General features: G+C 31.3%; 1 protein-coding gene across 2 annotated transcripts in view; it reads left to right on the top strand.

Moving 5' to 3' along the window:
* The window catches only part of LOC124367625 (somatostatin receptor type 2-like), a 186597-nt gene that overhangs the window by 6478 nt on the left and 154164 nt on the right, over positions 1 to 25955 (top strand). For both annotated transcript variants that reach the window (XM_046824598.1, XM_046824597.1), the window contains exon 2: positions 13973 to 14010. The gene's annotated coding sequence lies outside the window, so the exon portion shown is untranslated. The remainder of the gene's footprint in view (positions 1 to 13972; positions 14011 to 25955) is intronic.

The raw sequence follows: 25955 nt of genomic DNA, 5'->3' as shown, positions 1-25955 counted from the left end.
GAACGAGCTGCTGAAGAACATATAGCAAATTGTTCATATACATCTGGTTAAATTATATAAATTTAAACTCAGGTTTATGCTAGAAGTTCAGTAGAAGCCAGTGTGTGTTGTTTACTGAATTATTATTCTTCGATCATCTGCTACTATCGTTATCGTATTTCAATAGTCAATTTAATTTTACTACTACGCACTGCAGTGACCTTCAATACTGAGATGTGTGCGCGTGACAGTCACTGTAAAGTAGTGAATAAATAGTGAAAGTTATCTCTTATTCTACAGCCAGCGCCGATCTTCATTGTGCCACATTACATTTGCAGTTTTATTATGTGCAGCTTCATTCAGTAAATTCACAACAACTGCATTCCATCAGATTAATACATTTATGTTAATTTAGGTGATAGCAAAAATAAGTATGGTTTCTCAATTATTCATATTAAATAAATTATACATAGTAAATATATATACACTAAATGTATCGTACAGATAATTTTTATTTGAGCTAAACCTAATTTAAAACTGGAATGGTTGAAGTTTGAAAATGGTAATATTGTAAAGGAATTAAATTTTAAAAAACTATATTATCTTTATGGTTTCTTCCTACTTTTAGTGATGGATACTCATCCTTATTCCTAAAATTTAATTTATATAACATAAAATTGAAAAGAAAGAAATCGTTTAAGGTGAGCAGAAAGGTTTAGAATAGAAAATAATTTTAATTTTATAAAGAGCAAAGACACGGGAACATTTTTATAATTATTTCACGTGGTTTAGTATAATTTAAAGCTGAATAATAAACGTACTTTTTATAAGAACTAAATAAAACCGGCTCAAAAGTAGGAAATTTAAGCTTTACAATATAAATATAAAGTATAAATGATAATAGTGGCATGGGTTTTGTTTGCAAAAGAATTTAATTTTCTTCAGATTATTTCAATGATTTAAAAACAAAATTGTGCTACATTGCTTTTAATAAATCAACATAATATTCTCCGGATATAACAGATTAAAAGCATGTCACTTCCTGAAACTATACTTCATATACATGCTGTATTAGTTTTGAAGTCTTATTTTCATATATCTTCATTTAAATCAGATAGGAAAATTGCACGATTTTCCTGCAAGTAATTTGTCGTAGAGTATTTAAAAAACATTTTATACTTAGTTTTCCTTGAGGGAGATTATTTTAAAGAGTTGGGAATTCAAAACTATAAAATCTATTCTCATAATAAAAGATCAGTATATAATTTTTTAATAATTTATGTAACATAACAAAATATATTGTTTCAACTAATTTATGTGGTATACTCTGAATATTCCGGTACTGACAGATTATTTTATTAATATGTTATTTCAAATGTTAAAATAATTTTAGTAAAACTAATACGCTTTAAGAAATCTTTATTGTTCACGCTATTTTAGCTTCTAAGATCACTTACACGTAACGAATGATACGAGTATTTTTGGCTTAGCGTTAGCAAAGTGACTGCTCAAAAAGTTGCGAAAGTTAAATTTCTGTCTCATCTTTACCTCTATGTCATTTTCTATGTCCGCAAAATATGTCGAGAACGTACTGATATATAGCAATATTATCCTTTCTCTATTAACAGATGCAAGTTCGATGATGGTACAAATCACTCCTTGAGATTTAGCTGAGTGGTAGTGTATATCTTACCTTGCTTTTATGGGCATCCCACATATATTTCAACGAGGAAATATCAAAATAAATAAACTTATAAACATACTTATTAACTATAAACAGTGCAATCATACGGCGTTGTAACGTGTAACACAGTAACAAATGCAAGTATATACTTAAAATTTTGCATTTGACCTCGACTAAGCTTTCTTTGTAACTCGTAATCCTGCTTACACCTAACTTGTACCTTTAATAACGCAAGTTAGTATAAACTATACTTGTTCACGGATAAGCAGTAGTTACAGTACAAGCATGTTCTAGAGCTTTACATGGAGCAAGTAACTGTACTTGCATGAATGTTGTCGAGTTTTAAAAGGAACTGTTAATTGTTTTGTTCATACAATCTGCATCCTGTGCTGTTTCTTATTTTTAGCTCCGTTTTAGTGTAGAAAGGTTCTACACTATTACACTAGTTTAATATTCTTAAAATGTATATAACTTCTTTTGCACTATGGTAAAAACTGTTATATGAGACTCTGATACATTTTAGTACAAAAATAATATACTGCTACGTAACCTGTTACGGGGATAATATCAAACTTTGCTTCGTAAGAGTTAACATATGATATTTTGCAGTTTATTATTCGTCAAGAAAGGAGCACTGAATAAGTACTAAACATTGTGAAATTACTGATATACGCAGTACTATTGGCATAGAGCAAAAAATTCAAAAAAATGAATGGTAATTTTTGAAGAAACTTATACAGTTCATCTCGTACGGTTAAAAAGTACTTCATGCAGCAACATTTTATACATACACTTATAATAATGCAATACTAATATATTATGAATAATACAAATATAAATTATGTAAATGGCAATAGGCTAAATTTATTTCAATAAATATAAAAGCATTAAAGGTATTTGAAAATACTTTTAAATTTAATCCTATATATACATAAATTGAAGGAATTTGCTAAATACTTCAAGCATATCTGTATCACATAAACTAGATATGATGGCAAAAACACTCCCGCCTAGGTCAATATTGATTCTGAACTTTATGCAGTTACTTTTTTCGGTATATAATTTTTTATAAAGACTAAAAGTCTTTCGGCATTGCAAATATTTGTTGTAATTTCTAAGTCTCTAGCAGTCTTAGTAAAAACACTTTCAGTATAACAGGATGGACTCTAATACTGTTTTTACAACGAAAGAAGGCATACATGAGGTCTGCATCATTTCAGTGTTTTGGTTAAGAAGCTCAAAGGTTTAGCGAAATTGCGTCTGGTTTCCATTTAAAATTTTGCGCTTCTATGAACATTTCTGGTTTGAATAAATTATATTTGCGATTCCACTGTTGAGTTTTCCCTGTTGTCCAGGCAAATAAAATATATATATATATATATATATATATATATATATATATATATATATATATTGGTGTCATAAACGTACTACAATCAAAATTGTTTATACTTCTTTCGTTTATAATTGTATTCTATTCTAAAATATCACGTGTCATAGCCGGATTTATTATTCTGTCCCGACCAAGAGGAAAATATAAATATAAAGGTCTCGAAAAAAAATTCTAACAAAATAATCTAATCTGCCCTTTTTACTTACATAAGCTCATATAAGAACTTTATTGGAATAAGAACATCTGTACTTGGTATTTTGAAAAGATACGGTCCTTGTGTGTTAGTTTTAACCTTTCTAGACTCTGGGAATTTGGAGTTCAGATAACGGACAGAGTTTTAGTTCATTTAGGACTTTCTACACCATTTTAACTCATATGAGTAGTTGTCTTTATGAAAAATACTTACTTATCCGTTAAAAATAAGCATGTGTGAAAAGGATTTATCTTTCAAGAACATTGGAGGGATGAAATGTGTAGTTTTAAGTCATCGAGGAGCTGTGACCCCTTTTCAAAACCCTATGGAAGTTTGATCTTCGTGAAAGGACTTAAGTTTTTTATGAAAAATTAGGTACACGTGTACCAAATTAAAATGTTTTGATATATTGGCAAGATAGAGAATTGTTGAAGATTTATTAAATGAGTGAGTAAGAGGTTTGTTTTTATATACAGAGATTAACTAAATACATTGGAAATAAACATTGAAAACGTCCCACCCCTACAATCACAAGTGTCTTGTTATGTGTTGCTTAATGAAAATACAAAAATCTAAATAAGGCCATTGATATCGTTTGAATCAACTCTAAATTACCGAACCTAAATTAATACAATTTAAATTTTCAATTGTTTGTGGTATCCGACGGATATTTTATATCCAGTATATACTATCTGGATTTTTAAGTGATGGTGCAATGTAAAGGTGTTTATGTAAATATAAAATTATTTTAAGTGATTTAAATAGTATTACGAGAACAAATGTTTTGTAATAACGTTTATCTTAGAATAATAGTAGCAATAAGCTAAATTTAATGAAACCTGCATAGTTTGCGTAGCTAAGTGTGAGAACATGCATATACTCACAGAAATCCTATCTTATATAGTAGGTTGCAAAGTCAACATCTTCGAAAGCAGCTTATTAAATGCCAAACTATTTGTTTCCTCAACACAAGTAACAGTTTGTACCTATCATGTGAAAGCGTGGCTGAAAGCTCCTCCGAAAACACGAAAGAAATAGCCTGGACCACTACAAATGGCACTCTGCAGCCGAAATAGCCGACAAACAAACCTTCGGTTTACCCAGTGTGAAGGCTTTGATCAGTGTTTACTCGAGTCCAGTCCGACCGGGTGACTGTAGATACATTTCCGGCAGAACATCTTCCATCTGGTGCCAGCCATCTTGCAGTGAGCGCTGTGCATATACCTGGGATGCACCTGCTTTAACTTTCCATGGCACAATGATTGTCTCGAGCTACAAAAAATATTCTGCTCTCTCAGTGTAATATCTCTGTATTAGGTCTGTTTATAAAATATCGGAGAGTACGATTTCGTTCCTTCATCTCTACAAGCGCAAAAGTTACACGGATAGAAAAAGAATTTAAAGAAAGACAATTACATCAACCAATTGAATTACCCTGACTGTACCTGTACATTTCGCAGTAATGCACTTGTAAAAGCCCAGTTGAGATTCCTTAGAGAGTTAATTCCGTGGCCTGTGATTGCCATTTGAAGTGATAAAATGATCGTGCATGATGTTATACTGTCACATTTCCAGTATTCTATTTCTAGGAGAATTCGGTATAGAAGATTATAAACCGTTAGCTTCCAATAATTTTGCCTTTTTAAGAAACTAATTATTATACAAACTGTGAAAGGCTCGGGAAACTTAAATAGACACTTGTAGCTTAACTTTATGGTTACAAAAGGTATAACAATACACACACACACACACACACACACACATGTTCTTTTTGTTATGGCTTATCTTGACTTTGTTAATATTTATGATTATTTGTTATTGTTGTTATTTTGTTTATAATTTTATTATAGTTACGTTGTTTTATATATATATATATATATATATATATATATATATATATATATATATCTGTGTGTATATATATTATGTATCTGTTATTTATCTTTAGGCTTAATTATCTATTTAATGGGAAACTACTTTGGTGGAACACTGGACTGGACTGGATTATATTTGAATGTGTGGATATTGTTGCATGTCATCTTGATTGAAACATGCACAATGTAATTGGGTGTGTAACCTGTATTGTTGCATGTAAGTAAAATAAATAAATAAATAAAAAACCTTTGGAGGATTGGAATCGGTTCCTTTCGCCAGATGGGGGAGGTAGCGTTCTCTGCAGTAACAACACCTGGACTAGACTCCAAGCAGCTTTTGAATATGTATGAACCCTTGTCTTAATTCTTTTCTACTTTCTGTTTTATATATATATATATATATATATATATATATATATATATATAATACCTACCTGACGAAGAGGACAGATTCCAATCCTCAAAACTTTGTGTTTATACGTTTTTAACCGTAACGATCGCAAACGTCCGAAATCATATTATCCTGTCAAAATACTAAATCGTCAGTAAAAAACATTAAACAAAGAATTGTAGGTTATGTCAAAATATACTTATAGACAATGCTACACTGAAATTATACGCGAAATTTAATCCAAAGTGCTAGAAAACCAAAAATAATTAACTAGTTTTTTGTACAAATTAAATGTCGTTTTTTTAACAACATTAGTTTAGATATTGTTACATGTGTATCACATCAGCAATGACAGGTAAAAATAGCAAACTCCAGCCGCTTGTATACGAGTGCTAGAATTACGGTTACGGAAAACTTTTCTTTCATATTAATTGTATTAAAATTCATTGTATTTAACTAAAACTATGTCAGAACAGTTCCAAGTTTGCAGTATACCACTACATGTTTCTCTGTCTACTAAACACCCAGTCGTCGTCACCATTTATGGTAGATGTACCATATGTATTCTTTTTGTGCGCCATGTTTGTCCCTATTATTTTACTTTTTTGTGTTATTTTTAACCTTTATTATGTGGAATTCAATCAAATGTTTGTAATTTAAATAATGCATCTTTTGTTTCCAAACATGTACTGGTCAACATCAATACGTCCATGATATTTAAAATAGTCAAGTATTGAATTTTAGCAAAGCAACTTGCAGGAACATTATTTGGTTATAGCTATTGCGCTTCAATCCCACCTCCAAACACTGTCTTCAACACTGTTGCGACTTTTACTCGTATTGAAAATTACTGACGTGTTTTAATATTATGTTGAGCCAAAAATTATCAGATGGTACGTAAACAAATACAGCTGTCAGCTTGCATATAAAGGAGGCAATATATGACAGCAGCAAAGTCTCAGCGAGAGTTGCCTCAAATGTCATACTATTTTCATGAGGATTACAATATTAATGTGTATAATAAAATAAAGCATGGATATGTTGTATTATATATACATAAATAGATTTTAATTTCCCATTTTGTACTGGGTTGAGATATAAAGCTCTAGTTTCCACTCTTCTTCTTCTTTTATCAAGTTCTTTCAATTGAGGCATCACTAATGGGTCTTAAAAATTTTAGCTAACCATACTCTTTGTGGGGAAATGGGTAAAGTTGTACATTGACTACAAAGTTCACTTCTATGTCCTAAAATGTGTCCAAAGTTCCATCCCTCCATATTTATCCATTAAAAACTAAAAAGAGTGTATCCATACTTCTTAACTTACATTGTATATTCCAAGTAAATCTACTTATTAACCAATTGTAATTTAGGGAAATAATAAAATAAGAAAATAATAAGAGTACGTTAGAGTTAACATAAAAATAGTGCAACTCATAGAGTTGTCTAATATTATCTTTCAATCAAAAATTTGTACGAAATCATGTCGTACGAATATTTTATAAAGACGTTTCCTGTTTCATTTATTTACTTGTCTTTCCATAGTCGTGGTTTGGAAAATAAGATAACCAAAACAGTCTATTCTGTCTTGAAATTGTCCATTTAAGGCTCAAAACCGTTCTCTATGTCCCATCAATAAGTTACTTAGCAAAATATACTATTTTCAAGATAATCTCTAACATACGTGAAGATTGTATTAATGGTTCGAGAAGAGTAATCAAGACGATTGTTTTCATAATGTGATCGATGATGTGGGAAAGTTCAAATCTCACATCAACTAGACGACTAATTGTGCGCTGCGCCACATTAAATTAGAAGGTGTTAACCATAGGGCCAACTTTTCTCAAAGTTTCGTCTCCTTAACCACTAATCAATAGTTGCAGAAAGTTTGTAGCTGACAGACTGGAGGATGCGGTGTACCATCTTGCCCTCAAAGTGTCAAAACCAGAATGAAGTTCATTAAACATATTTCCAAGACCACCCTTTTCTTAATTCTACTAATTATATTGCATCCAAAAACTTATTTTCATGAAATATTTCGGATATAATTGTAAATTCGATATATATGAGACTTAGTAGTAGTAACTCAAAAATAGTAGTAATTCACCTGCCTGCATAATAGTGATAGTTGTACAGTAGTATTGACGCTTTTAGTGTAGAGTTTGAAATAAACAAAATAAGTATTCATTCTTGTTTATCCATTACTTTACATTCCAACTGTTGACGAAAACACGATGATACTTATAAATGAACGTAATTATAGGGAGGTTCTAGTAACAACTATTCTGAACTTCCCAAGTATCAATTACAGGATAGGAGGGTAGATCTCTTACCTATGCGCAGCTCCTGGAGCTCTAGAGATTAATTATTTAATTTCAAATGGCCTACTCAGAGACTCTAAAGATCATACCTTTCAACAGCAGAGATAATAGGATACAAATCTTACATCATACTAATTAAGATAACGTTGTACTGCGCCAAGTAATGTAACAAATAATTCCAAAACATCTTTCAATGTTTTAAAAATAATAATCTATATATAAAATACTGGCTTTTACCTGCGGTATATGAAGTTTTTCTATCATAAGTAGGCATACATGAGGTGCAAATAATTTTGATGTAAATTTTTGAGTATTGGAGTTTAACATGACTAATTTCTCACTTTTTGCACGTGTAGGGGTCCTTCCAAAATAATTATATTTCTTACGTTAACGCTCATTCTGCATTGCTGCCCCGAAAAATATACACATTCATTGGTCATGAAACATATTTCGATCAAATAGTGTTTAATTTTAGCCCTTGACACGTAAGAGTAGAGCTTTACTTTGGGATAGTAGAGTTTTCCTTATTGTTGCGAAAAAGGAAAAGTATGTACATAGGAATTTCTTAGCAGTCTACTTCGGTTAAAAGGTCTCTCTACTTCTGAAAGTATGAAATCACTTACGGTGTCACAGCCAATACGACTCTTAATCCACTTTCGAACTAGGTTATTTCTAGTCCATAGTTGAGTTTGGATTGTGGTCCCGTTGCAACATATACCTACAAAACTATAACTGATGTTCTGTCTTGTTCTTTTTCTGAATGTATTCTGGGAAATAATAGACGGTAGAGGCATTTTAGTGCTCATACTTAGGCCATTGTTAAATTTTCAAGCTAGACTACCAGTTTTGAGTTGCTAATATGAAATTATTCACAGTTTTGTTCACTAAGGTTTCCTTTTTAATACTTACAATATTAATTAGGTGACTTTAATTAGGTAATGATGAAATATTGAATGAAAGTTAAATAAAATTTGTATTTTCCTTCTATTATACTACAGAATAATTAGTATTGTTCAGTTAATACGTAACAAATTAAATCTTAATAGATGTTGTAGCGTATTTGTGAACCTTCAGCTCCGATCTTAAACAGCTGTTTAGTGTCAGTACAAGTTTGGTTATAAAACATGAATACAAATATTTCTTGAAATTTAAAAATATTTCATGTATGCTTTATCTATCTACTTATAAACCTTCTTCGAATTTCAAACAATATTTCAAAAATATAATTAGTCGAATTTGTCCACCTGTTCTGGATATGTATTCTTAGCAGCACATTTGGCATTTAGTTTATATTTATAAGATTGGTATGTAGAAAAGAATAATATTCAGTTGATTTGATCCACAAACATCATCCTTAATTAATTGAATATCCTGTGGGTAATACTCTTATGTTGGTTACTCAAACTGCTTAATACAGTCATTCTAATAAGATCTCCTGTTACATCTCTAAGCCAACGTGCAATGAATGAAAATAACTCTCTTACATAATTATTTATTACGTGAAATCTTACATTAATTAATAAGATATTTATAAAAACCCATAAAATTTAATCATTATACAGTTGTGAAACGGACTGTTTTCACAAAAGTGCCAACTCATTACGTGTTTAAATTATTCTTACAAATTAAAATTTGAAGAAACAATACAGTTGTATCAAATGTATGATTGAACGAAACTGATAGCAAGTTCTACGAACAACGAGGTGGTTACCAATTTTACTTGTAATTGGAAACCGTTACTTGGAGAATTTTGTGAAGATTGTACTGGAATGATATTAAGACAATATAAAGAATTGAATTCGCCATTTAGAAACTGTAAGTGTACTGCATCCATATTGTAGAATCAGTTTAAACGGAATTTAATGTCATATATCCAAAAATGAAGTTTAAAACAGAAATAGAAAGATGAAACTCTATGCTAGCTGGTACCTACTACTTTTAGGCGTTTCTCTAGGGATAGGAAACCCTGCGTTATCACAGTGTCTGGGTATTAGATGGAAACTATGTATGAACCACCTATAGTACACTTATATGTTACATAACGTTTTTACCTTTTTAAGTTAATTTCTGTGCCGCGACTGTGCAATGCATATTGTGATTACTTATTTACCAGATTTAAAATAGTAAATAAAATCCTAATGTCCGGTGAGCGAAGAGCTATTGTCTGAATGCTGACATAATGTCATTGTTGTATTCACTGTCCCTTTACTACCAGGTTACTATTGTTCTGGAAATTGGACTTGTGTTGCTGTAGTCAGAAATAAACTAACAAAGAAACTATATAAGTGACATAATTTTAATAACTTCTTTGCAAAATTAATAGAAGTAAGCCAGTGCTAGGTAATTGTATCTAGTCTGTTAGGTTTCAACCAGTATTTACTATTTATTTTACTGTTTAATACTTAATACATTATACAGCAATGTAGAATAGTATTAACCCTCCATCGGGCGCTAAACGGAGTTTTCCTCCGTGTATTTTTTATTATTAAAAATAGTACTACTTTTCTGATGTTGGCAGTCGTTTCCCGCAGTGTACTTCACGAGCATCTTTCGGGGAATCGAAACAATAGCCTCCCGCTTATCTTTGTCAAAATCTGTCAGTGTGAGGTCTACTTCCGTGCGAGACTGGACGATTCCTCCGTGAGCGCCCGATGGTGTGTTTTGTAGTGCTTGGACGAAATCCCCGTGAGCGCCTTATTGTGTTTAGTTTTTATGGAGGAATAATCCGTGTGCGCCCAAATGTGTGACCTGTGATGGTTTCTTTTTAAGTTTTACAATATATTTTATTTGAATTTTGTGAAATGGAGAATGAAGACGAGAGACTTGTCAGTACAGTACCAGGGTGCTAGGAAAAATTTCAGTACTCTTTATGGAGTGAACATTGTCGTTATAAGAAACAGAGGGAAAATGTTTTGAAACTTTATGTAGTGTGTAAAAAAAATGTTAGTAAAGAATAAATTTTAATTTCAGAGTAATAATTGACATTACAATTGTATATTATCTCAAAATTGAAGTAAGTTGTTTTTGTAAGAAATTAAAAACTAAGTTTAATTTCAATATATTATTAGAGTAGGTTAAACATTTTTACAATTAATCGCATTATTCCTTAAAATTAATCATGTTGTTATTATACAATAACATTTTTTAAGATTTTGAATTTCTTATTTGGAAAATTCATTACATAAGAGAGTAATTTTTATTTAATTCCTAAAAATGAATATATTACATTGTAATTAAATCAGTATGAATATTTAAACAAATAAAAACAGTTTAAACGACTATGATATCCATTATTCGCTAGCCTGGAGGAAACCTCCGTGAGCGCCTGATGGTGTTCCTAATTTTAAGCGCCTGATGGAGGGTTAAGATGTTCTCAGGAGAACCCCTGGTTATATGTACAGTACAAAGAAGTTTCTAGTTGATTACGGTTAAATCACTATGTATTAATACTGGAATATAATCTAGAAGAAGCAATTATATAAGGATCACGCAACCATGGACTTGCCTTGTGTCTTGAATCATTGCACATATTATGTAATACCTATGTTAGTTTTAGCTCAATTGTATTTATTTTATTGTTAAATTGAAACATTATATTATGATATTGAGTGTGAGTCCAATACTGATATATTACTTCTTGTTATATCTATGTAATATTGAGTAGAAAGGCGCTAGTAAACGTTAGACCAACGGGTATTAAAACACCTACAGATTATTTGCGAACATTATGTGGTGGCGTGGGAAAAGAATACTAGGTCAAACCCATTGCATAACACTTCTCTAAATACCCTTCTTAAAAGTAGCCAGTTATGACAACACTATAATATGGGATTGAATCTTTACAATAATTCATTTACTGTACTTCATTTTCTGAGCGATAGCGAAGTTTATTACTCAAAGGCGTTATAAACGCGATCTCCGTACACAACTAACTTGTAGACTCGAACATCAGCAATAGGCTTCACTATTCTCTGAGTGATAGTGAGGCCTTTGACTAGAGAGGCTGGGAAAATAATTTCGATCTGTCTGTATGTCTGTCTAACTGGTCACGTGATGTTTCGTATCGAGGATTAACTGAAATACAGACAATGTAATTTGTTAAACTTCAGTTCTATATAAACCACAACGAGTAAAAATTTGTACATAGTAATCCATGGGATAAGGGTAAACTTTAACAAAAATGTTTACGTTTGTGATATACATAACCATGATCGCAGAAAAAATAAACATAAAAAAAAACATTTTAACATGTGACATTTTTACATGACCAATTAAAACCATCTATATTAGCACTTTGTGTATTTGTTATGTTTACATGTTAACAAATATAAAGATGGCAAATGTACGAAATATTTTCAAACGTTCAATCCTCAATAACGAACTATAAATAAAGAATGAGGTGTAAGCTTCTATTTTTACATGCGACCTTAGCGAAGATTGTTACGCGACACCTAGTGACGTACACTTGTTACTACCTTGTTACGTATACCAATTTCCTTATCTGAAAATTTGGCTCTCCTCTGATTCACCCATGTAACAATTAGGAAGTTTAATCAGATATTTAATACTAAAATACAATTTGTAAGAGTGAGTTATGCCAACAAATAACTTCAAACTATATATATATATATATATATATATATATATATATATATATATATATATATATATATATATTATCAAACATAATTAATACTAGTTCGTTCATTTTTACACTGAGCTTAAATGCAACAAGGATCTGAAACTAGTAACTTCTAAAAATGTTACTAATGACGCATGATGTCATCTTTCTTTTAAGGTAATACTAAATAGTTTTCTAGGACGAGATTTTGATCTAACACTGGTTTGCTAAATATCACTATTACATTTAAACTTCAACTTTCTGGTGTTTTTAATTTTGCAAAAAATAACAGTGTTCACGGATTTGAATAAAAATGGATAACATTGATGTAGATTAGAAGTTACATATGAGTTAGTCCCTTACGTGCGATTTAGGAAATATTTGCAGTAATTGTTCACAAACCTCAATAAATGGTCGTTAATACACATTGAAACGCATAACTACACATTGTAACAGTTTCGTTGCTTACTCTAAGGTTAGTTTTAGTTGGCAGCGGTAAGATGAAGGGGAAGAGCTGTAACTGCCACGAGAATAGAGAGACATCTTGACAGCTTAGTGCCCTCCATCACTGGGGATGTCACATGTTATTGTGTGCATGTCGCTGTAACGGGAACCCTTCCTTTAATATTTTCTGTCGTTAGGCATATAAATAATAGTAACATTCATTCATGACAATCCTTGTCGTTATCATCACATTTTGTTATTTTATATACGAATAAATTTGCAATTCACTTAGAACTAAATAAAACGACTAAATGATTTAGCTGGTCTTGAAAACTAAAGTACTCCATTAAAACTAAGCGTGAAACATAAATTTATAATTCGTTACAAACTAAAACGTACGTAAGAGACTATAACTTGTTTACAGCAACCTTCAACCTCTTTACACATGACTATATACAGGGTGTACAAAAGTCCAGCACGATTACAGGTAGAGTAACATAACTTGGTACACCATTATAATATCTATAAATCTACTTTTTGAATGAACTGCCATTTTTTTGTAATGTCACGGGGAGGACTCACATGGAGTCAGAAGGGAATCTTAAATTTGAGCATAGGTTATTCCTTGTCATGTGTAACATATACACATTATTATTTATATCATGACATTTTATGACTTCATAATAACGTTATAACAGGTGATTATACTTAGTTTGTTTACAAATTTATTTATTTATTAAATGTGATTTCTCGGTACCAGCATGGATATTGATAAGACCAATAAAAAAATTAGGAGTTTTTTAATTTATTTTGGAAATATATCCCCAATAAAACCACCAATCTACTCACCTACTGTCATAACAATTTAGTTTTGATCCCCGAAGGGGTTTTGGGCCCACGTAACAACTTACAAACTTCTTAGACCTATGCTTGATTCCAGAAGTAAATAAACAAAATAATATATTTAACATACTATTAGAGTGCACTGTTATGAATACGGCGTTTCTTTCATTATAAGAGTTATAAATATAATTAAACTAAGTACTACGCTAATGCTTGATTGTTTTTGACAGGTATTCCTTGGAAAATAACAAGCCAATGGTGTATTAAGGTAAGCATACTATAAAATAGTAATTTTGGATCCTCGGTTACTTTTAATTCTTTAGGGTAGAGTATAGATCTGATTTATTTAAAATCTAAATTGAAGACAAGAGAAAGTTAAGAATATGGTGTTGAAAACGTCTGTCTGCGCTGAGTAGTGAAGTAGATATCTCAGATCTGTATCACAGAAGGCCTGCGGCTCTGAAGATGAGCTTACTCTGCTTTTGCCTTATCGTAAATCTCCTTTGTTTGTTTTAAACATTCAGTTTACTTCCTTCTACATCTTGATACAATTTAATACGATACCATATGAAGTACAATATAAAGAATTTAAAAGTGTATCGCAAGAAAAAAAGCAGAGAAAGAAATTTGTAAAACCTTTATTTCTGCTGAGCTGTGGAATATATTTTAGATCTGTGACATAAAAGGCATAAAGCTTTTAGGAGGAGTTAGACTCAACGTTTGTCTATTTGTGAACTTCCCTTTTTTGCTTTCCAATGCAGTTTAGTACCTTTTACATGTTAATAAATTAATACAATATCGATATAAATAAAAGTCAGGTTTTGGTAAATCTTATAAGTTAAAGAAAAAGAATATTTCTGTTTTGAGCAGAGAAGTATTTATCTAAAGAAGTAGGAAGTAGGTAGAGAAGTATAATTAGCCTGGAAAGCCTCTCTAATTTGTAATACTTCTTGAATTAATCATATTAGTTTCATGAGGCATGTCGTTGCTCACAATTCTACTCAATATCAATCCAAGATAGCTTTGGTAAATAATAGAAAGTGTGACACACAAAGAATAGAGGAAGGCGGCTATATTTTATTTCATATAATTATTTCAGATCCGTATCACAGAGGCCCCAGGCTCTGAGGATTCACCTGCCTTATTTTAAATTTCCATCCTTTCAAAATCTTCTCTGAAAATAATCCCTTTATTATGTAGGTACGTATTGATGCATACATTACTGTATTACTGTATTTATTTGCTTACAAGATAGGTTTGATAAACATTACAAAGTGCTAAAAAAACAAACAAAAAAGTGTAAACGTCTGTATTTGTTGAGAAGTTGAGTACATATTTCAGATCTGTGTCATAGAAGGCCCTCTGGCTCTGAGGATGAATATGCCTTATTGTAAACCCCAATTCTTTTAAAATATTCTTTGAAATGATCCTGTTAACTTCTTGTTACATATCGATGTATACAATGCTGTATTTATTTAACTACAAGGTAAATACGACAAACATTACCAAGTGTGAAACACAAGCAAAAGAAAGGTGGATACGTCTGTCTGTGATAAAAAGTGGAGTACATATTTCAGATCTGTGTCACAGAAGGCCTCAGGCTCAGAGGATGAACGTGTCTTATCGTATGTCTCTCTACTTTTAAACTGTTCTTTGAAATAATCCCATTTAGTTCTTATCACATTTTGTTCCACTCAATATTATACTTATCAATGAATCTATATATTCGTTTAAAGTACGTTTTTGAGGACGGGGGGTTCGTATAGGTAACAGTATCTCTTCGAACATTTGCCATAACATTTTGTAAATTTATTAAATATAAATTATTTAGCTTTAACTATAATAAATTATGACACGTATTGGACTCCCTTAACCCCTGTGGTACAACGTAACTAATATGTGGGAAGTTAGGCTGATGATACTCAAGTTTCACTTCCAAATATGAAGTGAATTGACGGTCAGCTCGAAGCCATGCATAACACCACTATGAGATAAATTTAATTAATCAACACTAAATGTTGAAATTTTTATAAGGGCGGTTACAAGGTTATGGATCTTAGGTGATATGCAACTATAAATATTTGACATGTTACAACTGTTTGATCCAATAAATCGTTTCACTGTCAATGGTTCCTTATTAAGTTTTTAATATAATTTTTAAAAATTCAAAAAAAAAATAGTTAAATGTTCAATTTCATTGTTTCGCTACCAATGTTTGCACTCTGATTCCCGATAATCTATACACTACTAGACAAACTTATAAATTAAACTCATATACTCGTACAACCTATTTGGCTAAGCTTTAGCGAAGAATTCGAAAGGCTCGTTTAGTAACATTAGGTCTATCTCCTCACACATCGGCCTGTTTATTTTTTTTCTATCTGTATTGAAAACGAAGTAACTAATACAATTGCAACTTTCCATAAAGCACCATTTACATTTGAAAAAAAAAACTGTGTTCCATGGTTGTGCATGTGACCTCTTGGGTTTTGGATGAGGGTTGGCGAATATGTGTGTATTGAGATACGCCAGCAGGGATAAAGCTGTTCCTAATTTTAATAAACCCTTATACCGGAACTGTTGCGGGTTATGAATCATTCAAGCAAACCAAATAATGGTGAAGTATTCTAATACTGCAACAAAGTTTTTTTACGATAAGAGTATGGAATGTTAGTGACAAGAATATAAAGTTCTTTCAATATAATCTTATTAATGTTGGGCTTTGTGTCTTGGATCACAAATTGTTTGAATATAAAATATTCTAGAATAATTTATTAAAGAACCTTTATCAAAAATTCATCTTGAATGGTGACAGTGAGTAGAAATTTATAATTTTGGTTGAGCAAGTAGTTTACTATCATTGATGGTCTAGAATGTTTTAGGCTTTTTCTTTTATTAATAAAAATGTATGGGAAATAATGCTATCTTTAGTAGTAAAAAGGGCCAAACTTTACTGCTTAAAGTAAAAAAAACTCAAAACAGACAAAAAGAAATACAATACAGAATTATAACGAAACGTTTAACTAATATGAAGCTTTGCTTTTAAATTCCCACAAATTGCAACGTACTAAATTATTATATATTCAAGGAATCTTCTGAATACGGTGCCGTCACCACTATTAGGACGTGATAGGGCGGTTCACATGAGGTCATCAGCATCAATGTTGTAATCATCTACTTATCCTTTATATCTTTAGTAAAGGATGTAGGCCCTATAACTAGCAACGAACGATCGTTAGTAATAATCCCCTGAAAAACGTAAACGCTTTTCATAATGTCAGGATATTTTTCAATCATTTATGAATCGACTTACTGTATTTACTGAAAAAGCAAGGCGGTAGTGATATGTTCTGAATTAATCAACCTGAGATTCTATTAATTGGCACAGTCCACGTGAACTTCCCGGTGTTCCCTTCACCAGGTCACAACTCCAGAGAATTGGCACTTGTGGGAGGGACATCAGTCTCAAAACTCCGTGAATCCAGGAAACCTGTTCTTGATAAACAAAAAGTCAAGGTCCTTAAGAACTTTTTTTGTTCTGTAATATTGGATCGAATACAGACTATTCATAATGTAAATATTAATAATTTGGGTGCAAATATAACTAAGCATAAAATTATAAAATTATGAAAGTATAATTTCAACGAACATGGAATTTCTGAAGAATTTTAATGAGTTTTTGATATATTTAAAAGAGGTATAATTATGTGATCAATAATTTCAAGTAGACATTCAATTTGGTGTACGTATGTGAGATAACACTTCATATTGTGCCTCTTGAATAATAACTATATGTAATATCTATTGTGTGTTTAAGATATGCAATGTAAGAACTGTACGTTAATGAGAAATTGCAAATCTAAAGAATAGTTTTTTTTTATTTTTAGAGTACTGATCTTTTTATAAAATGTTTTGTTTGTTTAAAATATTAACAGCTCTTTGTAGGCGTAGGTAAAATAGGTAAGAATCATATTTTTGCCTCTGAAGTTTACACAGAATTATTGTAAAGGGCAGAGCTATTATGAATTGACAATAAGTTTGCAGTGAGTTACAAAATAGAATTGAAATCGTGTTTTTTTTAGATTTAAAGTTTGTAAAGTGAGGAATTCAGTGGCCTAGAGGAGTAATTTCCGTATTCCTGTCTTTCTTTCTATCCGCATAATACATCGAGACGGACTCACTTACAGGGTTGAAATTGTGCACGAAACTTTACCTCTTGCAACATCGAGTACCATAACGGTGCATGCATATGGGATGTAGATGAGCGTTATTGATTTTAATTTTCGCCTTATACAACCAAAAGGGTAATGTGAAAATTGCTAAATAAATTTTACCTAAGTATAGTTATCTTGCATTTTATCACGTGGCTTAGAAAGAAATTTAGCCTATTTAAATTTTCTGTGGATTTTAAATTTTGTTTCTACCTCAGAGAAACCTGTGATACGATACGTGATGTGGCGTACTCCTTCATTGTTTTATCAATAATCTATTAATGAGATCTTGCTTGATAGCCACATTAATTACCATATAGTTGGTTCTGCTGCATTGCAATTACGATTCATAACTATTCAATGGCCTTCTGTGTGTTGTTGTAGCTCGTTTCCATGCTATATAACGCACGAACAAGAAGTTTTCATTAATTATATAAACTATTCGCCAATATAATTATATATAAATATTCGCCATAACTTAAACTTTATACAGTTATATAACATTTCATGCACTTTGCTAACCCTAATACCACATTCCTGTATTTTCTTTAACTTTTAGCATTTTATATATTCAAAAATAACAGGTAATATTTTTTAGGATGTACCATGTTTAAATACAAAATTATCGTATGCAGTTTTCATCCATGAAGTGCTAATTTAGTTTGTTTATCATGAGAAATTTGGTTGTAAACATCAGTAAAGAGAGATATATGTAAAAAAGGCATAATAAACCGAAACTTTTACAACTGACGAACCAAACAATGTGCGGCTAAGTTCAGATTTGATATTATTCCACTTTTTCCAAAATTTTCCCTTTATTTAAATTTCAGTTTTCAACCCCCTGAGTTCAAGTGATCTGTTTGTAAGTTTTTTTCCTAAACAGTGTGTTTACGACATCTCAAAAGAGGCTTTAGGAAATTTACTACAGGTCAAGTAAAAAAAAATAATGTAAGCTTGAGTCGTAAATGCAACAGATTTCTGCTCTGATATAAATTATACTTTTATTATTTTTACTTTATAAAACTAATGAAAAATTATAATCAAGTAAAATACTAATAAATATCATGTCACGTATTAACATTATGGATGGTTCATTTTTAAAGGTAAAACAGACTAATATATAAAAGTTTTTTTAAACAATAAATGTTTTTATTCTATACAAAAACGTTTTGACCCTTATTTTACCATAAGTCTTTAAAACTTAAAATAATAATTTTCAGATATGATACGGAATATTAGTCCAGGAACCTAGAACCAATTTGCGTTTTATAAGGGCAATACCTTGTTTTCTTGCTATTAATAGAGTAATTTCTGCGAAAGCGAAATCTGTTTTCAGCCATGATAGGTTAGACAGAGGTCGAAATGGAAAGGTATCTTATGAACTGATTTCATTTATCGCACATTTTATATTTTTTAAACATAAAGAAATGTTACATGTCATCGAAACCCTTAAAATGATAACTTCCAGTATCTTTATCTAGTTGTCTGACGGTGTGTTTGAGGTGTACCATGCCATAAAAAGTATAATCAGCGGAAAAAAAAACCATTTCGTATATTTTACCATTTTTGCTTCCACAAAAACTGCCTGGGCTCGCGATACATTTATTTCTATTGCAAATTCCATATATAAATTTCAAGTAAAACGTTATTAGACACTTATACGGTGGAAATTGGATTACAGTACCTACACTGTATTTATTGTTGCGGTAACCTTCCACTAACACAGAATATTGATTCCTGAATTATTCTGAAGTCAAATGTAATTGACATGAAGAGGTTAGTCCTAATTATCTCATTAGGTGCACAATTCAATGCACTACAGTGTTCTAGACACGACCCCAAAGCACGGCGGAGGAGTGGACACGGAGCGGAGTTTTTACACACGACATAGCTATGGAAAGAAGTTTTGATTCAATTCAAATGAAGTGTTAAACTCTATCGCCTATTCACAACCCTGTGACTGTGTCAAAATGGTGTTATTTGAAAACTAATATACGATACAATTTTACAATAAATAAATTAACCGACTTCAATATAGGACGATGAACATTTCGGCTTAATTTATAACATCAATAGTACGTTAGTCCTTTGGGTGTGGTGAGAAGGGTGTGGGAGATAAGGGAACGGGCGGGAGGGGACGATGATAGGGGCGGTGAGGGAGGGTTAGCGTTATAAGTAGAGCGGTCGTCTAGAGCCACATGCATCGTTAGGTGGCTAATTACCGCACGATGAGGGTTCCTCGAGTATGGTCAATTCAGTTCGAAATTGGGCCGTGTTTCACTAGTACATAAGCAACGTTGGCGAAATTAATAGTCTTTGTGGTCAAACTAACGATATTGACTTACCAAGTGGCCTCAATTTTATAAATGAAGGACTCATTTATACTTTTTTATACGTTTCAGTAACGGGAAAACAACGCCTGGTTTGATTAACTACATCCTACATGATTTACTATTACGTTTAATGTATTTTTAAGTATGGTTTATTACTAATAAAATGACACATTCACTGTCCCGTTTTCTGAGATACGAAACTTTTAAGTATTATTTCAACTCGAAAATGTATGAAAAGTTTGGTTAATTTACTATTGTATATATCATATAGAATAATAAAACAATAAATTAACTATATTGCGTAATTGAAAATTTACAATATAGGAGTAGGCTACAACATACGCTGCGTGCGTAACATAATTCTATGATGTTGTATGCGATATTTCAAGCCTGTAGCACTTATTTTCTGGGGAGAGATTAATATTGAAATAAACTTTTTACATCCCTTATTTAGACAAAATAGAAATTGTGTCAGCGTACTGAGTGATAGACTTTAATAACGCTCAGGTAAGTCTCGTGGTTCGACGTGCAGCTGATAGAACGCTCTTTATAAATATAAAGAGTAGCCTCCAGATTAAACCTTTTTTAATATATTTTGCCACGTTCACATATGTGTTTATTTAATTAGGATTTTATATTAGAGAATTATACTATTCTTCACTCTAAAGAAGAAAGTGATAACATTGTAAGTATTGGAATAATTAGCCAACACGTACAAATATGTCCTATGTTAAAAAATTCATAATTTATTTTCCTTAAAAGTATATTTAATTTTTCACTAAGGATGCGCTAAAACCAAGGGAGTGATTCAAAACCATTAAACTCAATATTGTGTATATATACATTAAGCTTCAGTCAAATTGTAAGTATATATATAGATCACTTTTTGCCCAAGATATCGTGCTAACAGATACACAGATATGAAACAGAAAAAAATTATTTCTTTGTCCCTAGAGTGATAGGTTTCACAAACACTCAACCAAAATGATTTACCGTATTAACTCAAACAGTTATACGAAGTAGTTTTTATTTTTAGTGATCTTAATATCTACGTTTACTGGAGAATAAATAAATCTAACGAACTCTTAATATTTATTAATTTTAAGTGCCACTATATATTCAATGATATCGGCTATGATTTATAACCCAAATGAAAAAATAGTTTTTATGCTATATCATTCCTAATCTTGTTAATCCGATTATATCCATTGTCTTTTGCTACACACCTAATTAAACAAGAATAACTTGAAGTTTAATAGATTAAACAATGCTAAGTGCCATTTACTCCGTTCCTCTAGGCTCAAAGAGTTAATAAATCACCCATAATCCTCCGGAGATGAATAATTTACATTTGTTGCCATACAAAAGACATCAAAGCTTGCTTGTTGGCTCGCCTTCAATCGCCTTGCTGTTTAGCAAGCTCTTCTATTTTGTGGCGCTTTTGTAACTTAAAACGGGTTATTAAGGAGTCAATTGATAATTTTAAGAACCGTATCATACTACAAGTGATGAACTATACTAAACGGGGAGACACTCTACTATAATTTGTCACTCTATAAAAATATTATCGTACGCTGAAATTTAAAAGCCTGCAATGTTAAACATAAAATTAGCCGAAAATATTTTACTCCAATTGTACCTTATGGTAAATTACCTTCGTTAAAATAAGCATGGTTTTTTTTCTCTCAACTTTATATTCAGATTAAATATTATATATTGAACAAAATGGGCACATAAACTCGTTCAATCCTTTGTGGAGCATTGTATATATGAATGCATAATCTATATAAAATTATTTAAATAATAAACATCAAATCGGTTGGAAATATTTTACTCACATTGTAACATATGACAAATTACCTTCCTTCAAATCATCAACACGTTTTGTTCTCTCTCGACTTTACGTTAAGATTAAGTAGTAAATATGTTTTGAACAAGGTGGTTACGTAAGCTCGTTGAATCTTTTGTGGAGCATATTATATAATAATGCATGACCTATATAATATAATTTAAATTATAAATATCAAATTATTTGGAAATATTTTACTTAAATTGTACATTATAAAAAATTAAATTTCTTAAAATCATCAACATATTAATCTCTCTCAAATAATAAGCTCATTGTATCTTTTGTGGAACATATCATATATTAATGCATGATCTATATAATATTATTTCAATTACTTTGATATGGGACTTGACCAAATACTGAATTTATTAATTTAAACATATTTCCTCGTATAAGATGTTTCCATTCTACGGTGTTTAATCGTATGTTAAATTTGCCCATAATTCTCTATAACTAAGTAATTTAGTATAGTATATAAGTAATTTCATAATCTTCTAAAATTCATATCCTAATAGGCCGTCACAGAAAATTTAATTTCCTTTACTAAATCCGAGGCAAGATCAGTCAAAGGTTATCCAAACCTAAACACCGTACATATAGACAGTATTAATGATTGAATTGGATATATTATTTACCTCTTACTCACTAGTAATACCATTATACACGTCTTCACGGTTAGCCGGGGCAGTTCCGGTCTGAGATGCTGTGGGCGTGACACTGGCAGAGGGATGAATGTGAGATTGTGTGTGAAAAAGTTCATTTAGCAATAAATACTTTAATTTATTTGTATATTAAAAATATAAATTTATATTATGTTTTAAGAATAGTAGAGATGGTTAATTTATTAATGTGTTAAATTTTAATTATCACACGTTAAAATATTACATTAATTTCACTACTTTGTGTAAATGTAATTATTTCTTTATTTTATTATCTTTATTATGTTTTGTTTTATTCTTGGGTAATATTTATTTAATGTTTTAAATTTTACATTGCAACAGGTTAAGTGTAAGAAAGGGCCATGCGGCCCTAACTTTGCCTGTAAAAATAAAGAATTTTTCATTTCATTTCAATAAAAATACTTTCCAAATACACTATTTCTATCAAATTCATACTAAGGAGGATCAGAAGGCCAATGTCATTGCAAAACCTCTCATTGCAAACAAGAAACTTAGCGCTTGCTTCCAGAGTGATAAGATTATCACAATGGGTGAGGTTGGTAGTAGAGATGACCTCTTGTCGAAAACTCATGGGGAAGGATATCGAGCTCTGTATCTCAGTCGTATCGCCATTGAAAAGAAAACGGAGGTTAACTCTGGTCCAGCCAGTTCTTTTATAAGTGAGTCGGGGAGGTACAATTTCATATTAGGTTAGCAACAGCTTTTAACACTGTCTCCAACAGTCATCCTCCACAGTAGCCTAGATAAGCTGTTTTAACTTATTACTAAATACCTTCGCATTTACGGTTAGCCACATCTGAAAATATGGGGTGAAAATTAGTGCAACACATCGGATTGTGCTGTATTGAATGAAGGTTCAATATAATGTAAAGCCAGCCAGATATGAACTCTCCTGGGGAGTATTACAATGCTTTACTATAAACACATTTTCTTCTTTTTACATCTTATTAAGCATAATTATAGTTATTTTTTCTATATATATACGTTTTTCATAAATTTTAATTTAAATTGATGCATATAACAGTGTGAATTTAGAGCAACACTCATTTTAATTTGTTTAATCTCAATACATTTTATAATGTTTAGGCATATCGTTCAGTCATTTGGAGAATTCACATTATTTATATGTTTTCTACAGCAAAAACCAAGCACTTTTCTCGTAGTATAACTTCACCATGCAATACATATTTTTGATTTTAGAATTTTGTGTGTGGTTACTTTTGAAATTAGAAGATTGAAAGAGAAACCTCACCTACACACTGTTTGTGTCCAAAAATTTACAAACAATATCGACGTAAATAACGAACCTAAATCCTCAACATTGAGCAAGAATACACAAGAAAGTATCAATCGATTATGTAGAATGTACCCTGAGGGAAGAGCACGTATTATATTGAAAAGGGACATAAAGTGTCCCTTGAACAGTGAATGGGTGTGCTTAAACTCCGATATTCGCAATAACATCTATTCATCTATTCACATTAACAATCTGTGAATAACATAAATGCATGTCTATCACAGTCAGATACACTTATCATGAGTAAAAAAACAAAAAAAAAAAACAAAACAACACTAGTTTGATGCTTTAAAAGGAACAAAAAACCTAAGAATTTTAGTTTTATGTTAACTTTAACCCCAGTAAACACTAGAAACTTTTAGAAATAAAATGTATTGGGGCAAATATACTAAACATAATTATTTTTAAATGTCCTTACAATCCTTACAACGCCCTTAAAATCTGAGAAATGTTCATTTAGGTCTATAACTATTTATAGTTTTCCCTTATAACTTAAACTTAGAAAAGAGGAAACGGCCAAGTTCGTTAGTTTTTATGTATTAAATATATTATAAATATGGCACACACTGAGACTAAATGAATCAAACAGTTAGTGAAAGAAACGGCTGGTTATTTATATATTTAAATGAAAGGCTGTTTTATATAAAACACCGTTAATCGTAATATTAAACTTATTACAAATTGGTTTCTATTATATATTTCAAACTCAAGAAATTACAAATTGTCAAAAATATTCACGTATTTTAAACTCATAAATGCTGGATGTGTAGAAAAGTTGGTCTTACGTTGAGAATATATAGTAAAGAAATAAAGGTGAATAACTCAACCCACAAAACCTAGTGATGTATGACACTATTACTTTAACCAAACAAGATTGGTCTGTTTTTACCATAAAATACAGAGGACAAACACAGTAATCAGGCAACTGACCAAGTACCGATCAACTTGTTTGCTCGCCTCTTCAGCCTCGCCAATGTAAATCAACATTCTTGACACACGGATGTATGACACTATTACTTTAAACAACAAGATGGGTACTTTATCCCTCTCAAATACAGAGGCCAAACACAGTAATCACGCAACCGACAAAGTAGCGATCAAATTGTTTATTCAACTTTTCAGCCTCGCCAATGTAAATCAACCAATTTGTCACAGTAGTGTATGATAATATTAATTAACCAAGATGGATATGTTTTCCTCATACAATACAGGAACAAACACAGTAATCAGGCAACTAACCAAGTAGCGGTCAACTTGTTTGCTCGTCCTTCAGCCTCGCCTATGTAAATCAACTTTCTTGACACAGTGATGTATGACACTATTACTTTAACCAACAAGATGGGTCGGTTTACCTCATAAAATACAGGGGAGAAACACAGTAATCAGGCAACTAACCAAGTAGCGGTCAACTTGTTTGCTCGTACCCTTCAGTCTAGCCTATATAAATCAACTTTCTTGACACAGTAATGTATGACACTATTACTTTAACCAACAAGATAGGGTCGGTTTACCTCATCTAAAATACAGGGGAGAAACACAGTAATCAGGCAACTAACCAAGTAGTGATCAACTTGTTTGCTCGTCCTTCAGCCTCTAATCTATGTAAATCAACTTTCTTGACACAGTGATGTATGACACTATTACTTTAACCAACAAGATGGGTCTGTTTACCTCATAAAATACAGGGGAGAAACACAGTAATCAGGCAACTGACCAAGTAGCGATCAAGTTGTTTACTCGTCCCTTCAGTCTAATCTATGTAAATCAACCTTCTTGACACACGGATGTATGAGCCTATTACTTTACCCAACAAGATGGGTCTGTTTACTCATCTAATACAGAG

The sequence above is a fragment of the Homalodisca vitripennis genome, chromosome 8, assembly GCF_021130785.1.
Source record: "Homalodisca vitripennis isolate AUS2020 chromosome 8, UT_GWSS_2.1, whole genome shotgun sequence".
Taxonomy (NCBI): domain Eukaryota; kingdom Metazoa; phylum Arthropoda; class Insecta; order Hemiptera; family Cicadellidae; genus Homalodisca; species Homalodisca vitripennis.
The sequence above is the reverse complement of the archived record's forward strand: the minus strand, read 5'-3'. Positions and strand labels throughout refer to the sequence as shown.